The sequence below is a fragment of the Drosophila virilis genome, chromosome 3, assembly GCF_030788295.1.
Source record: "Drosophila virilis strain 15010-1051.87 chromosome 3, Dvir_AGI_RSII-ME, whole genome shotgun sequence".
NCBI classification, from domain to species: Eukaryota; Metazoa; Arthropoda; class Insecta; order Diptera; family Drosophilidae; genus Drosophila; species Drosophila virilis.
The window spans coordinates 6,399,726-6,417,059 of NC_091545.1; the positions used below are offsets into that span (position 1 = coordinate 6,399,726).

At 38.4% G+C, this 17,334-nt stretch overlaps 1 protein-coding gene across 3 annotated transcripts in view; it reads right to left on the reverse strand.

Moving 5' to 3' along the window:
* Positions 1-17,334, reverse strand: part of Eip63E (cyclin dependent kinase Eip63E) — a 132,851-nt gene that overhangs the window by 82,440 nt on the left and 33,077 nt on the right. Inside the window, exons 1-2 of one of the 3 annotated variants that reach the window (XM_002046545.4) lie at positions 7,788-7,949; positions 5,019-5,398 (exon numbers count right to left, since the gene is read on the reverse strand). The exons of the other annotated variants lie outside the window; for them this stretch is intronic. The gene's annotated coding sequence lies outside the window, so the exon portion shown is untranslated. Of the gene's footprint in view, positions 1-5,018; positions 5,399-7,787; positions 7,950-17,334 lie in introns of those variants that run through there. 3 annotated transcript variants of the gene reach the window in all.

Genomic DNA, 17,334 nt, shown 5'->3' on the forward strand with positions numbered 1-17,334 from the left:
TAAAAAATTTATTATTCCTGCTAGTTAACACTATCGAGATTTTACTGTACCAGTAAATAGTCTGCGCCAAGCACATTCTTATCAATCAACGCTGCCATTCGCACCTCTTCACAGCCCCTCACACACGCACATTTATTAGACAAGTCGTAAAACTAAGAGACCGTGAAAAGAAATATTTCAATAATCCATCCAAAACACATTAAGTCAAATAAACAGATTGAAGAGCTCTGCGCGGGGACTGCATTGTAGGTTTCGCGCTGCCAATGCCAAATCATTTAGCATCTAGATTTAGCAAAATGATTTTTGTTTTATGCAAAACACGTTTGTACAAAGTACAAGTTTTATTAGCATATAGAACTATTTTTTATCGCTGCAAAGAAATCGCATCAAATTATCGTCAGGCGATTGAGAAATGGCAGCCCGTGAAATTGGGACGTCTGCGATAAGGCAGGACAAGGCCTCATTCCCGCAAAAATACAAGAAACAAAAAAAAAAACAAGAGGTTTTCATCGGGAGCTCCCGACTAGGGGATGCCCTGAACCGTCTTCTTCCAACAACAAATATATTCTATTTTAGAAGCTATATGTCAAGTTTGGTGACTTTAGCTCTTATTATTTACCAAAATTGCTCAAAAAATAGGATATCAATATCGATTTTTATCGATTGCTTGGAAACGGAGTAATTGATCGATTATCGAAAACAAACTCAATCTACGCGGGCACTAGGAGCATCTACATCTAAGTCTTCAAGTCTCTAGCTCTTATTGGTTCTGAGATGACGAACGGACGGACAGGGCTAGATCGACTCGTCTATTGATGCTGATCAAGAATATATATACTTTATGGGGTCGGAGATGCTTCCTTCTGCCTGTTACATACATTTGGATTTCGCACAAATATAATATACCCTTATACCCATTTTAATTGGGTTCAGGGTATAAAAAACACATAAAATTAGTCAACCAGTTGCATGTGAGGCGGCCCGAGCCACGCCCTGTTTTTTTTGTTTTTGTTTTTTATGGTATTGCCCACCTGTTTTAATAGTCGCCGCACACGACAACCAAGTTTTTGGCCAAATTGCGTGCCTGTTGGCCGTTTATCAAGTTGCCAAATCGCCAAATACGAAGCGAAACTTAATTAAAATTTACATAAAAAAAAAAACAATAACAATAATAATAATAATAGTAATATATGTAACAGCAACTGGCAAAATCCTAATTACTTTCAGCCATAGTTGACTTTCTAATTGATTTAGCCATCAATATATGGACAGGCTTACACAATCCAACAAAAAAACAAAAGCTAAGGCCAAGCAAATAAATAAACAACAAACGTCTCGGGTTCTGTATGCGTAATTTGCCGAAGGCGGCTTTAACTAATTACAGCCAGTCGACTTCTAATTAAACTGTATTCAGCCAGTTGTAGCAAAGGCAAAACTAAACTAAACAAGTTCCTGTGTCGCCCAATAAATCAAGCTCAAATCGCACAGACGAGGGTCGAACATGAAGTGGGCACAGTTTCTGTTTGTAGAGAGTAAAACGCTTACGAAGCAAGAGAAAGGAATAATAAAAAGTGAATATGTAAGAGAGTCGCAGAAAAAAAGAATACAAACAAACGGCAAGCAAAGGGTACGAATTTCTAAGAGTGCAGCCTGTAAAACGTTGAAGAAGGGCACAGTGAAAGAAACTAGTCAAGTAAATATGCGAGAGAGTGGAAAAGAGCAAGCACAATGAAATATTTACAAAGAAGAACTAAAGCATCAGACAGAGAACGTTTGTTGTCAAAGTGCAGTCAGTAAAACATTTACGAATGCAGCACGAAGAGGAATCCGAAAATATGTTTATTTGCATATGTATAATGAGGAACGTGTGGAAAAGGAAAGGAGACAAAAAGCAAGAAAGTCAACCGTTACGCTTGACGAATTTAACAACATCTCATTTGTACAAAAGAAACATAAATAACTGAGACAGTGTGAGAGAAAGTGTAAAGTGATGCCAGCTTATGTCACAATATACAATTACAGGAAAGTAAGAAATGTTTAAAATGTCACGCATATTTCTTTACGTCAATTGAAAGCAAATTGAATACATTTCTAAAACTTTGAACTATATCTATTCTTTCGTGCCAACTTCTTGAAACACTCTCGCTGACAGCTTCGCCAGTTCCTAGTCGGATAATTGTAATGAATTCTGATTACAATGTTTGCTGTCTGCTTTGATAACGGAAGTGTTTTTGGTATTATGTTCTCGCCAGACGTACGTACGTTTATTTATTATATGTATTTATGTATATTATGTATTCTGCTTATCGTACGCATACATAGAGCTGATTAAACAACTGATTTAACAGCTGATTAGGGCAGCGCACTTTGCATGTGCTTTGCCCCGAAAACGAGAAGAGAAAAGTGTGAGATGCCAGCTCAGCTCTGTCGAGGCGCTGCCGTTGGGTCAATGTTCTAATAAAAAGTTCAATTTAACTTGAATTAATTTCAATTGCACACAACAACAACAACAACAACAAGAGAAAGAAGTGCCATTAAAATTGAGCGTTCGTTTCGAAGTCTTTCGCGTGCTGCTTTAAGCCGGTTCCAGCACAGATGAGAGTGGGCCAGGGAACATGAGAAACAAAGGACGGCGGGAGCGAGAGGTAGAGTGTGTGTGAGAGAGAGAGAGAGAGAGATAGGGCGGGATTGCTGCCAATTCGTGCATAAAATATTTATTCCAATTGCAGCATAATATTTTTGTATTTTTTCTTTTCTTTTTTTCAATTAAATGCAGTTTCAGAGTTTGTTTCGTTACGATTCCGTTTCGCTGAAATATTTCATCTGGTTTTATTTCAACTGTCGACGTGTCAAAATATTTGCGCTTAATTTAAATAAAGTTTACTTTGATGCATGACGTCTGCCTGCGCCCTCTCCCTCTTGTCCTCGCCCCTTGGTCTGCCTCATTTTTTTTAAATATTTGTTCAGCATTTTAAATAGGCTTTTACGCATATTTTACAATATTTATTTGGGCGCATGCATTTATTTTTTCTTTATGGAAAAGCACATTTCACGCTCTGGCAGAAAAAAAAAATCTTTTGATGTTGGAATTTTCGGGCATTAAATTGTTAACAATTAAATAGTTCGAGAGATTTGTGTCCACTTTTCGCAAAACTAATGAGCCTTTGAATATTATTAAATTATATTTTTATGATCTAATTAAAGATTATAAAGATTTTGTGGTTTAAGGAAAAATCTGTTGAAATTGAGTTGAAAATTTTTTGCTCTAAATTTATATTTCGAAATTTGTATAGAAATTTGTTTTATTTATTTTTTTAATCCTTAATTGCTCAAAAATGCAGCAATAATTTATTAATCAAAATATAATTAAATATCTTTATTTTTCAATTTAAAATTTACTGAAAATGCGGCATAAAATACGGAATAATTTGTTTTTATAATCATATAAATAAATATCTTGGCAAACTCGCAATTATTTACGATTATTTTTGTTTAAAGTTTATTGAATACACTTTCACAAGCCCGCTCTGAAATTAAGAGAAAATCGCAAAACAATTTGCGTAATTAAAATTTGCATTTTTAAATTTGAATCTCGCACGATTTAGCATATTCAACATTTATGTTAATTACGCCGGAATAAATCGCAATTTAATATGAACAAAAAAAAACTGGCAGAGTAAAGTTTACTTTAACAAATAACTATAAATGTGCTTCAACTATTTAGTTAATAACAATTAAAGGCAATGTAATTTTGGGAAAACTTTTCCATGCACAATAAAAACACTTCTCGCACCCTTCGGAAAATAAACAAAATGTTTGTTTATTGTAAGCGAAAAAATGAGAAAAAAAAATCAAACTGGAAACATATTGCTAAAAATAAAACTTGAAGGGGTCGGGAATTCTATAAAACCGAAAATTTATAAATAAAAATATCAAATTATATTTAATACTTGTTTAAACAAATCGCTGCCCCGAGTCGAACGCATCAAGTTTAATTATTGTTTACATACAACATTCCACATTTCTCCTCCATTTTTTTATTTATTTATTTTTTTTTTATATATTTTTGTTGCGGCTGTAAATCACGCGTAAATATAATTAAGGAAAACAAACAGCTAAAGTGTTGCAAGTTGCGAGTCTATCTTGAGATGATTTTTTCATGCAGCTTTTCCATACACTCAACTTCGAGTCTTATAAACTTGACATGGAATATGTAACGCATAGAAGAAGAAGAAGACACTGGATCAAAGCACTTTGATCTTCCATAGAAGATACCGCGATCGAAAAGTTAGTTCGAAAGAAGGTCTATTAATAGTAAGGTCTTCTTTCAATGAAGAAAAAAATATTGTTCATATAGTAAAATATATCTATATCTTGATCCGATTTGAGATTAATTCATATTGTTTCTCATATATAAAACATATCCTATAAATATTGGATGACTATATTACATAGTTCTACAGGAAGAAACAGTCGAAAAATAGTTTTTTATGGAACAAGAATTTTTTGTATTATTTAAGTTATTTTCAGTACACTCTGGTTAGGGTATTTAAGCTTCGACATGCCCATAATTGATTTTCTATTTTGTCATATTCCTGTCAAGGGCTTTCAAATTTATTTTGTATGTCAAGCTCTTGCGTTTATCAAGATATTATCGTGAAGAAATATATATTTGCAGAATTCTCTCAACATCGGACGAATATATTATATAGAACAAATAAACAGTCGGAAATTGAGTACTTGCTATTTATCAAGCTAGGCATTTACTAGTTTAAATATATATAAGCCAAATCTAATCAATATCGTTTTACTATATTATATAGTTCCATGAAAGAATCGGTCCAATCAAGAGTTTTTGTATAAACTATTCCCTTTTTTTTTTCAAAATATATTGCATAAACTCAACATTTACTTGCATTTCCATTTCAAGACGAATCTCTGCAAGGGTATTTAATCTTCGGCTTGCCGAAAAAAAAAAGATCTTAACTTAATTTGAGTAAAAACTTGTGAATACGCACCACCGCCAAAATTGTTGTTGTTCAGCTTCGTGGGTTGATTTATTAATTCGGCAATTTTGAGGCCGTTTTTTTTTAAGCTGTTGTCGTTAAAAATTTAATCTAATTTTTTTTAGCAGCTTTTCAACTGCTTTTTGTTGATTGTTTTTCCCTTGTTTATTTGTGCTTTTCTTTGTTTGTTCTCAAACACGTTTGTTTATGGCAAACATTTTGTTGCTGCGTTGATTATTTTTTGCTAAAAGTTATTAATTCGACACACTTTATGGCACGTTTTTTTATATGTGTGTGTGTGTATGGCATATATATATAAATATATTGGATTTATGCTGTGTTATCGGCCGATTTGTGAACGTTCAAAGTCTCAAACGAGGTCAAACTTTTATCTGCGAGACGAAACAACAATAAATACTGCGACCACAGACAACAACAACAACAACAGCAACAACAACAACAGCAACAACAACAGCAACAACAAAGGGCAACCCCAAGTGGCAAGGTTTTTGTTGTTTTTGTTTGGGGTGGTTGTTGTTGCTGTTAAGGGTGCTTTCTTTTAGCCGTTATAATCTCGCGATGTGCTTAGCAGCTCATCAAATCAAACAACAACAAAAGCAACATTTATTTTTTTGAACTTAAAAAACGTAAAAAATCGGAACGCTGCACTAACAACACACGAGGTTAAGAGTTCAACTTGAAAGCAAACACTTTGACATTTAACTTGAAACCAAGACGAAGACGAGGACGTGGACGTCAACAGCGACGTCAACAGCGACGTTGACAGCGACGCGCGCGTTTGCTAAAGGCAATTTCTGTTACGCTATTTTCATGGGATAAACCAAAGACGTCGTCGTTGCCGGTGCGGGAGCTGCACAACCTGCCGCGTTGAGTTTCGCACACGAAATGAGGTCAACGAGATACTACGTTACGTTACGTTTTTACGTTTCGGAAAGCAAAGCCCAACATGAAAGTAGCGCAAGGGCGCCACCTGCTTTGGGGTGGCTGGCAATTGCAGCACAGGCAAAGTACGAGCGAAAGAGCGATAGAGGGAGAGAGAGAGAGAGCGCTCTCTTACGTTCCACACACGACACACCACGCCACGCCGGCTTGGCGTGCGTGCGTGTCTGCCTGCGTAACACACTCGACGTCGGCGCTCTCTCACACTCGCTCTTCGATGGAATTCCTTTTCTCTTACTGTTGCGCCCGGGCAAGCGTAGCGTCTTTTTAGCGGCTTTGATTATTACGTCGTACAAACACAATGTTGATTACATATTGGTCGAGTAGGTCGTGTAACTAGCTTGTCGACAAGGCGGAGTGAGAGAGAGACAGAGAGAGAGAGAGAGAGAGAGAGAGAGAGAAGGGGGGAAGGGTCTATAATGTTGTTATACTTCTGGGTCAAAGGCACGTCGTAAAAAGTAGAAACTCAATTGATAAGCCATAAAATGCGCCCGCTCGCCCAGCTCCGTTATGTTGCACACAGTTTGACAGGCACTACGCAAGTATTTGCGTCACAAGACGCATGCAAATTGCATGCGAGCCAACTTTTCAGCCGCCAAATAAGAATTTAGATAACGCTTATTACTAACTGGGTCAAATCTGATTTTTTTTATTGTACTTAAAACTTAAGAAGACAGAGAAAAGATATTGTCAAAATCTTTGAACTTGTTCTTTGCTAGTTTTGAACTAGTTCGCTGATTTTGTTCAAGCTTTCTTTTATCATATTTTTATAAACAATATTTTTATTAGGATTATTTTTTTTTTTTTTTAATGTTTTTTATTCTTAATTTTTCAATCACAGTCAACTTTTTCTTGCTATTGCAAAAGCAATTCGAACTGGAACTAGTTCAAGTTTTATTCACAAAGAATTTCACTTTTCTTATTTGAGAGAAACTTATGTTAAGTATTTAAAACAAGATTTATGTAAGAAACTTGTAAATTTTTATGTAACATTTATTTAATATTTTTGTAGTTCTTTTTTAAAATAATTAAATTGAATTTGTCTTAAAAACTTAAATTTCTTTTGTAAATCTTATTTTAATAAACTTTGCATAAGGTTCTTCCGTAAACATTTAATTCAAATTTAACGCAAAATGTCTCAAAAATAATCGGGAGAGATCAAACTGGAATTTCTTTTCTGCACGAAACATTTAAAATATTATATTCAAAGAGTTTTCAAACGAAAATATTAATTTAAGCTTATTTAGCTGGATTGTGGTTAACAAAAGTTTATTTCAATTAAAAAAGTTTCCTTTAAATTTTTTCCGATCAGATATGTCGCATAAATTGGGAAAAGCTCAAACAACGGTAAAGATATTGACAAAAAGCTTTAAAAAAAACAGCCTTCAAATTTGAGTTTTTTTTTTTTTTCGAACGCGTTTTCGAGTTGTGCAAAAAGTCGCGCAAAAAATAAAACATTAGGCGAGGGTATGACAGGGACAGGGGCGGGAGCGGGTGCGGGGGCAGTCAGAGAGGTCTAAGCTTTGGCGTAGTTTCTAATTGGAACTGCCGCTTGGCCGGCTGCACAAATAAACAAACACAAGAAAATAAATAAAACACACGCGCGCGAACACAAAAAGCAAATAATAAATTAAACAAATAAATAAATAAAAAATGAACAAAAAATAAATAAAAACATTTGTAGAGCGCACAAAATTATTAAAAATGATTGTTGTTGTTGTTGCTGCTGTTGCTGTTGTTATTTAGTGTTGATTTATGATGCTGCGGCAAATGCGAACGGAAGCGCTTCGCCAAAGCACGTAACTAAATATTATGACGTACACTGTGGCACACAGCGGTTTTGGAGCCACTTGTCTTCTCGAGAGCGAGCGAGAGATAGAGAGAGAGAGATGTACAGCGGAGCAGAGGCGATTGTGTGTGTGTGTGCGTGTGTGTTGGCTAACGTCACAGAGCTGCAGAGCGCGACGCGTCAGACACGGCTAGCGTTCAATTGTGAACTGAGCAACGGGCAGCGTCGCCGAACGCAACAACAGTTGCAGCGACGCGTCGCGACGTCAGCAACGGGCTTGCATTGGCCGGCGCTGTCGCTGCTGCTGTCGCTGCTGTGGTGAGTTTTAAGCGTACTATGAAAGTATTTCATTCAGTAAGCGCAGCCGGCATAGGTTTTTGTTGCCGTTGTTGTTGCTTTCTGTGTGTGCTATTTAAACAGCTGCGCAGCTTCGCTTGCTTACGTCACTGCAGCGCTGGCAGTGCAGTCGCCAGTGGCAGCAGCAGCGCCACCAAAAAGTAAACAAAACAAACAAAAAAAAAAAATAGCCAAATATAACAACAAACAAAACAAATGCTGACGTAGCGGTCGCTGTTGCGGCTGCTCTGTGAGGAAGTGTCGGAATAATAAATTATTTAAGTATTATAACAACAACAACAACAACATGCAATTGCTCTGCTGGCAGCATCCACAGTCAGAAAGCATGAATCATCGGTCGAGCACAACGTGTGCGTGGGCGAGACGGGTTGCGTGGCGGGGTGGGCTGCGTGGTGGTTACGCGAAGCTGTCTGCGAAGGCATCCGACAACAGCAGAGCCAATGCACATGTGTGTGCGTGTGTTCGTCTTGGTGAAAGAATGCGCCGCAAATGCCCATGCAAAGAGCAGTAGCAGCGAGAGAGCGTACATTTTGGCTCTCTTTGGTTTGTGGGCGCCATGCATTGGCATCCACACAACAGAAATTCACCACGAACACGCGCCACTGGGCCAACGCTGCCGCCGTTGGGACCAACAACAACAACAACAGCAACAAGAGCAACAAGAACAACAACAAAGAGCTGCCAAAAGAGAAGCGCGCATATTTTTGCTCTATTTTAAATTATTAATGAGCGGCTTGTTCAGTTATTAAAAGCTTGGGAATAACAACAGCAACAAAAAGAGCAAAAGCAACAAAACTGTGTTGCGAAACGTGCACACATTTCCCTCAGGTGTGCGAGAGAGAATGGGCATAAGAGAGCGAGCGAGCGAGCGAGCGAGAGAGCGAGCATATGAAGCAAAGTTGAAGCCGCAGGAAGCGAATTCCGCAAATTTGATTAGGCGACCTCCTGTTGGCTTCTATTTGGGACTTGGGCTTTGGCCAATGGATATTTGATTGTGGCTGGGCAATAAAAAGATATGACCCCAAGTACCGTAAACCTGCTAAACATGGCCCATAGGCCAGGTGCACGGGGCTCCAATTTATTGCATTAATAAAAGAAAATTAAATGAAAGGTTCGAAGTGCTGATTCGAAATTGAACCAGCTTCTAATTCGAACAAATTGGAACTAACATTAAGTGCACACAACTGGAACTAGTTCCAATTGGCAAATGCGCTTTATCCAGGCTTTAAGCTAGGCCTAAAGCTTTAAGTTCTAGTTGGAAAAAGAATTTTTTTAAGGATTCTGATAACTATGCAGTTTTATGCAGAAAGTTGAAAGAACTATATTGAACTAGTTCAACTAATATGGCTGCTGATTTAAAGATTTCGTGTATAACGAACTAGTTCAAGAGTTATTTAATAACATAAAGAACTAATTGAAGAGCTATGTTATGCTAAAAAGAACTAGTTCAAGAGCTATTTAATAGTCTAAAGAACTAATTGAAGAGCTGCTTTATGCTAAAAAGAACTAGTTCACGTTGCAAGTTAACACTTTGAATAGCTCTTACAAAGGTTCATGAACGAACAAATGAGCTAGATTCACATTAGAAGCAAATGGTAGACTCGAACTAGTTCCAATTTCTACTTTGTTTTGAGCTAAGAATAATTCTTTTGGTTGCTTTCAGCACAAAAGGTTTTTGTTTAAATGCCAATTTGATGTTCATTAAAGGACTCTTTAACTATTTGTGGATTAGCAAAGAACTAGTTCAACTATTGAATCACTTAAATGACTGACGCAGTCTATTCCATTTCTTTACAAAATTATGTTTTCTATTCGACCAGCTACACAAACTTTGTCTTTTATAGTTTCGAACCTAGATCACATGCCAAATTCAATTTCTATTGCATTTTAATTTGAATCCGCAATGAACTGAAATGAACTAAGTGCCTGGGCACAAGTTCATTTTACAGTCTACTCACGCCGCAAGTTGAGCTTAAAAGTCATTAATCTTTTCGTCAGCAGCAAACCCGATACCACCCCCCCCCCCCCCCCACCCCATTTCCCCTCTGGCACCTACGTAATACCCAACTCTTATCGGCACCCTAATCACTGCCAGAGTTTCGGAAAGTTTTCTTTCAATTATGCAAACCTTTTTTTCGTCTTGTTATTTTTTCGTGTTGTCCCTAGCTTGAGTCAGAGCCTATTTTGCATTTTAGCGCCCCGCGGGCCCAAGCGCCGCAGCGCACCTGTGCGGGGTTCCCCCTTTACAGTGCCTACCAAATAAATGTACGCACACATATGCAAATATATACATATATGTATATATATATATATAGACGAGAAGCAGGCAAACAAATAAATTTGTAGTCATGGCTTTGGCTGTTAAAACAAAGTGTTGCATTTGTTTAGGCTCAGGTGGAGGCAGGAGCTCCCCAGGGGGAAGGGGGAAGTAAGAACAATGCCAGACAGTGGGCGAGAATTGCGTGCGAATTGGTTTTAACTTTTGCTTTTTATCTTCAATGTGCAACAGCACAAAGAAAGGAAAATGTTGCGAGTCCTTTGGGTTTCAGCGCACGCCACATTACGCATACGCCACGCGGTCCAGGCTCAGGACTCGGTCTCTGCTTGCTCGTACATGTATATATATACATATATGTTTGTATTTGGCTTTATTTAAATATGCATGCGTGTGGAAGTTGGCCCCTGCCACAACACACAACAACAAGTCGAAGCTCGGGGAGCAAATCTCACGTGAGTTTTTTTTTTTTGTTTTTTTTTTTTTTTGGGCTGAACGCAAAACTTTTGCTCGACATTTTTCGTTTATCTGCAGGCAAATTTAATGGAAAACGACGTGTGTCGAAATCCACACGCGCCACGCCTACCAAAAACACACACAAAACCCCACAAAAGTGTTGAGCTGAGTTGAGGGTAGACTACGAAATACCCTGGACAGGGCAACAAATAAAATGAGCGTGCTTAAAGACGAGCAGTATTTTTCGATTCTTCATTGTGACACATCCGTAAACGTTTTAGAGGAAAATGTTGTAGAAATTGTAGTATAAATAACTGTAAAATTGGTTAAGAAAGTAGCAGTAGACATATAAGTAAGAGTAAGACTAAAAGACAAGCGTAAGAACATGATTAGAAGAAGAAGTTAGAAGCAAAAATTTAGTAGAAGTAGAAGAAGAAGAAGTAGCAAGAGTTGATGTATGAGAAGACGTAGAAGAAGTTCTAGGATACTTCTTGTATAAGAAAAAATAGAAATGTAGTAAAAGTTGTAGTATAAGAACGTGTTCGAAGAAGTAGCATAAATGATAAAATGCTAGAGTTGTTGTTGTGGGATAAGTCCTAGGAGAAGTGTGTATGGAAATTGTAGAAGAAAGCTGCAGTCAGAATAGCAACAATCATTACAAGTACGAATACTTTTAGTAGGAATTCGAGTTCATTTCGGTTTATTCCTTTTCGCTTAAAAGTCAGCTTTGGATTGTTGACAGGATTTAGCAAAACACAGATGTTCGGCACAGGCTGGAAATAATATTTGAGGGGCGTATAGAAAACATCATATGTGTATTTTTCTTTACCACCCATTCGCATGCTTGCCGGCACAAATATCCCTTGAAGGTTCTGCCGGGCAGGATATTTCAACTTTTTGAATCGAATATCGAGCATACGAAATGTGAATAAACAAAATGAATTTATTGCAAATCGAAATGGATTAAAGAAGCAGCCAAACTGAAGACGAGTCGTTGAAGCCAGCCACAACCACATAAGTGGGGGCTGCTAGTAAAGCGGGAAGGGGCAGCGGAGGAGGAGGCAGTTATAAGGACCAAAAGTGGGCGTGCCGCACACACACACTTTGGATTCGGGCGTTCTCTGCTGGCGATGTGTCCGCACTTAATTGACTTTTGAAGTGACGCCCGCTCCAAAAATGTGCCCCAAATTTGGCTGCCCATTTGATGCACACACTCGCACACATACACACACACACACACACACACACGCCCATGCGAGCATTTAAATAATAAATGCGGCAAAAGTTTATTAAACTGGAAGGCCGTAATCAAAGTTGCCTACGAGCGTAATGAAAACATTTACAAAATGTTTGCTCATAAAATCAATAGAGCCAAATAACTACAAATAACTGAAATTGGAGCATGTATATGTATATATATATAGACACACACACACACACTCTCACTTACACAGACTTAAATTGAGCCAGCTGCTGCAATATCTGCGTAATTGACTCGCATTCCATACTGCTTCTTCAGTGCCCCCCTCCCTCTCCACGCTTACCAACACTGGACTTTGTGACACTAATGAAACTGAACTGGTTCATTCTATGGAACCGCTGCTACGCTTCCCTCCACACACACACACACACACACACACCTGAGCTGACCGCAGCGTGTGCTCGCATTTTGCTAATGATGTGGATTAAAAGTTGCACGTTTGTGCGGGGAGGGCAAGGGTGGCAGGGGGGCTGGGGGCAGGTTAAATGCGTAGCAAATGTTGCCAAACAATTGCAAACAGCGACTGGCCGCAGCGTTGCCGGATTTGTTGGTTATTCGGTGGCAACGCCAAAAGCAAAACCACAATTCATAATTCAAGCGCCCAAAATATGGTAAATGCTTGTTTAACGGTGCCTGTGTGTGTGTGTGTGTGAGCGAGTGTGTGTGTGCGAGTGTGTGTGTACATTTGCGGTTTAGTTGCAACTGATAAGCGGCGGTTGTTTGCCTTCAACAGTTTGGCAAGCATTGAATTGGTTTTGGTGAGTTTTGAATGCGCTGCGGAGATTATCGACTAACAAATTAAACAAATTAGAATTTGTTGTACATAAATTAATAAAAATAATGGAAATTTGTTTTGAAGCACAAATGCCATTCAAAATAAAGAAACTTAAAGAATCTTTAAAGAAAAGTTTGTATTTCAATTGAAATGTTAATTGAAATAAAATATTATTAATTTAATTTTGCAACTGTCGCAAACTTTAGACACATCTCTTAGCAAAGGACGCAGCTTTCCGAATCTCAAGAATATTTATCATTAAAATTCTCAAACAAAGATATTGGCTTGGAGGCAGTTAGAGTTGTCTAGATCTCCCTCAATGTTTTATACCCTCAAAGAAGGTATTGCAATATGTGCAATGCTGATTTGAAGCTCGAACCTCTTGCTTAGAATCTCACCTGACAAAAACTGCATATTTCTATTATTTTAATTAATTGTTTGCTAATTAAAATGTTATGCGATTCCTTTGTACCCCAAAAACCTATTCAAAATGTTCCATAAAAGCACATTTAAATTTAGATTTCGAGTTTCTAATAAAATTTGCCACAATCATAATCAACTTGAATATCTGTGCAAATCCAATCAAACAATAACTAAGCAGCCTTTTAACTCTGCCTTTAGCTGCAACAGCAACAACAACAACAACAACAACAACAACAACAACAACAGCAACAACAACGAGCCCAAGTTCATTAATCAAGCAAACGACTGAAGGCAACAAATTCTAAGAAATTCTTGTGTATACAATAAATTTTTAATGTGCAACACTTCCCGTTAAAACTGAGAAGCCGAGCAGTGAGTGACCCAGCGCAGGCGGCCAGCCAGCAGGAGATAACTAACAACAACAAAAACAACAACAACAATCAGAACAACAACTGCGACAACAACAGCAACAACAACTGCGACAACAACAGCAACAACTATAAAACAACATTTGCAGCTAATAAATTTCATAACTTGAAACTTGCAGATATTTATTTTTCTTATACTCCACCTTAGAGCAACAAAACTGCATATGCCCGACTTGCAGATACCCTGTGCATTTTATGAAAAATGAGCAGCAAAAAAAAAACTAAAAGAACTAAATACATACATGTATGTATATATACCACATCATGCAACAAGTCGCTGCTAGACTATTAAATACCCTGTAAATAATATTAGACATAGTATTTTATAGCAATATTCGTCTGGATATTGCCCTGTAATTATTATCATAGACTAAGTCAGGTTTTAAAGGCGGTCAGATAAATGCTAGTCAAACTTTATCGTCCGGCTGATACCCTGTAATGCAATTTTATCGACTTACTCAAGTTCAATAGCAGGCGAGCTCTGGCAGTATCTAATTAATTAATCTGTCAGATAAATTACATATAAATATACCACAATCAGCTAGACAATACCCGACCTACTGATACCCTGTAATAGTTTTTATAATCTAACTCAAATTAAGCAATCATAACAGAACTTAGAATTAAATCTATATAGTCACTAACTCAACCCACCCAAGCAAGCACAGTTTACAATTACAGGGTATTGCAACCAACTATAGGATGAACAACAAATAGACACAAAAGCAAAGTTGCAACCTCAGTTCTAAAACAGTTTCGCCCCAAGATGCACAAAAAGATTTGCGGCCTGTTTTGGGCAATGGATGCTGCAGGCCGAGGCCAGACGAGGCGGGGCAAGGGATTGGTTTTTTATGAGCTGCAAACTTGCAGTCGGCAGTAAAATAAACACACAAAATCAAGTAGACTCTAAAAGGGCGGAATCTACACGAATGCCTTGGCCCAGTTGCTGGCAGGATCAAAGTTTAGTTTTCGGGGCCGAAGCTAATTGTCTAATTATGCAAAATGACTTCGAGACGAGCACCAAACTCTTTACACTGGCCAACAAAAGTTGGCGTTTATTTAATTTAAGTGTCAGGCAAACAAGTTAAGAGCTGAAAATGAGTTTTAGGCTAAAAAAATGACATTTTGGCCGCAGGCAAACGTAAAACTATTCTCCTCGTGCATGGCAATTAAAATACTTGAGACGTCTTGACACTTCACACACAGCGGAAGCTGCGGCTGACCGGTTCCAGTTCCAGTTCCCCTTCCCGTTCCAGTTCCCGTTCCCTTTCCCGGTTCCCGTACCCATTCCCAGCTCCTGTTCAGCATGCAAATGATTTCCGCTTTTCGCTTTTTATGCAAATTGAAATTGAAATACAGAGTTTACAGCTTCGCCCCCAACTCGAGTGAGTTTCACACACATGTTGTGGATATGTCCCGGAGCCCCTACACCCACACCCTTCCCCTACACCCACACTATATCAGTCTCTTGCTCTAGGGGCAACCCATTAGGCAGTTGTTTGTTTTCTGTTTCAGTTACAGTTCATTTCGCTTCGACTCTTCGCATTGAGCTTGCGTTCTCACGACGCGTTTGATGACTCAAAAAAAAAAATATATGTTTATAGCGTCTTTTTCGAGGGGCATTTGGCTTTTTATGTGCTGTTCGGGCGCGCTTTTTAACGTTTTGCTTTTCAATTTCTAAAAAGTGCCAGCAAATTGAATGAAACCGAAACCAAAAACCGGAAGTGTGTGCTGCTGCTGCTGATTCTAAATGGCCATTCGAATTCTGAGTGGGCGACGAGCTCTGCAGCGGTCGGGTTCGGGTTTGTTTTTTGCAATTGAATCTACTCAATGGTGCTTGGGTAATAGTTTGGTCTGGCGGTAGTTAAACAAATTAAAATAAGACAAACTGGCTGCGAAAAGTGCTTCAGTGAAATTCATAATGAAAAAGAGTTCCAGAATATTTCAAGTACGCCAAAATATTGGAAACATGCGATTACTGAGATATATATGTAAAAAAGATGGAACCGTCTTCTAGTAAAATTCATTCTAAAATAAATTCTATTTTATTGTCTGGTTTAATATTTTTATTGCTTAGTAGCTTATCCAGGTAGGGCCTCATGCTGGATCCACTTGGTAGATCCTCTTAGTATGGCCTACATGCAGAGCGTCCTGGTAGATTCCTCTCGTAAATCTACCTGTAATTCATGGCGGGCCTCCTGATAAACCTCCTTTCTATTAGACCCTCCCACCAAGCAAATCCTCCAAGTAGACCTAATAAATGCTCCTGGTAGATCCTCCTAGTAGACTAGGGCACGGTAGGGCCTCCTTATAAATCCTCATTGTAGAAGCAACTGCTACGCCAGCGTGGTAAATTATCCTGGTAATCTTTCTAATAAATCTAGTGACTCCTCCTGGTAAACCCTCCCGGTAGATTCGCCTGTTCAGCTCTTGCTGTAAGAGGCCAAATTCTTCTTATTCTTCAGCAACAGCTTCAATAGCTTTTCTACTTTTGGCATAGATCTCTTTGAGCATATGAATATGTATCAACTTGTTTAATAGCAAATGCCTTTTCTAACTACCGAGTCAAGACTTTGAACTTTTTAAGGCTATAAGCTTCAAAGCCATAAGCCATCAACTTTCGACTTTAAGCAATAAAAAGAAAAAGTTGGCAACGATTGTGGCACTTGTCTCACATTTGCCACTTCGGCTTAATTAAATAGAATGCAATTTAAAACCGTGCATTGTTCATTGTTGAGTTGTCGTTGTCGATGTTGTTGTTGTTGTTCGTGTTGCTGCCTTTCAGCAGTCGAATTACATGTGAATGAATATCACGCCCGTGCTCTACCTCTCTCTCTCTGTCTCTGTCTCTACCTCTCTATCTTGCTGTTGTTGCCTTCTGCACCCACACAAGAGGCTGAAAAACGACACCCATGACGTGTGTTGCATGGCAGGCAACCACCAGATATAACAACAACAACAACAACAACAACAACAGCAGCAACAGGAACAACACGCAGCTATAAGGATGCATGTGAAGTGGAAGTTAAGGGCCTGACGCTGCCATTTTCTTGGCTTTATAACAGCAATGCGAAAGACGACGACGTCTTGAGGCTCACACATGAGCTGATTACGAGGGGCACGTCTCCCCCCCCTCTCTCCAACCCCTGCTACACACGCACACACGGGCACATCATCAGCAACTTGCGCGGTCGTTTAACTTTTGAGTCGGCGATTAAATGCAGAAATTCTTGGACTCTCCATTTGCCATTTGCGCTTCGTTTTGCTCTGCTTCTTATCATGTGTTTACTACACTGTAAAAAATTGCGCTAAGCGCATTAATTGAATTGTAATTGCCGACAGCAGACGCCAACGTAGTCTCAACTGGTTTCACACACACACACACACACACACACACACGCACACACTCTCTCTCACATTGTTGATTCTTTGGTTTTCCGCGGCATTTACTTGGAGTAGTTGCCAGTGTTGCCAACTATTACTACAAAAAAAGTAGCTTGATCAAATGTTAAGAATAGCTAGAAAGAGCTAAATTAAGTTGACCTAAATTAAGTTGAACTAAAATACAATTTACATTCTAAACTAAAGATTATTTTTTTATGAT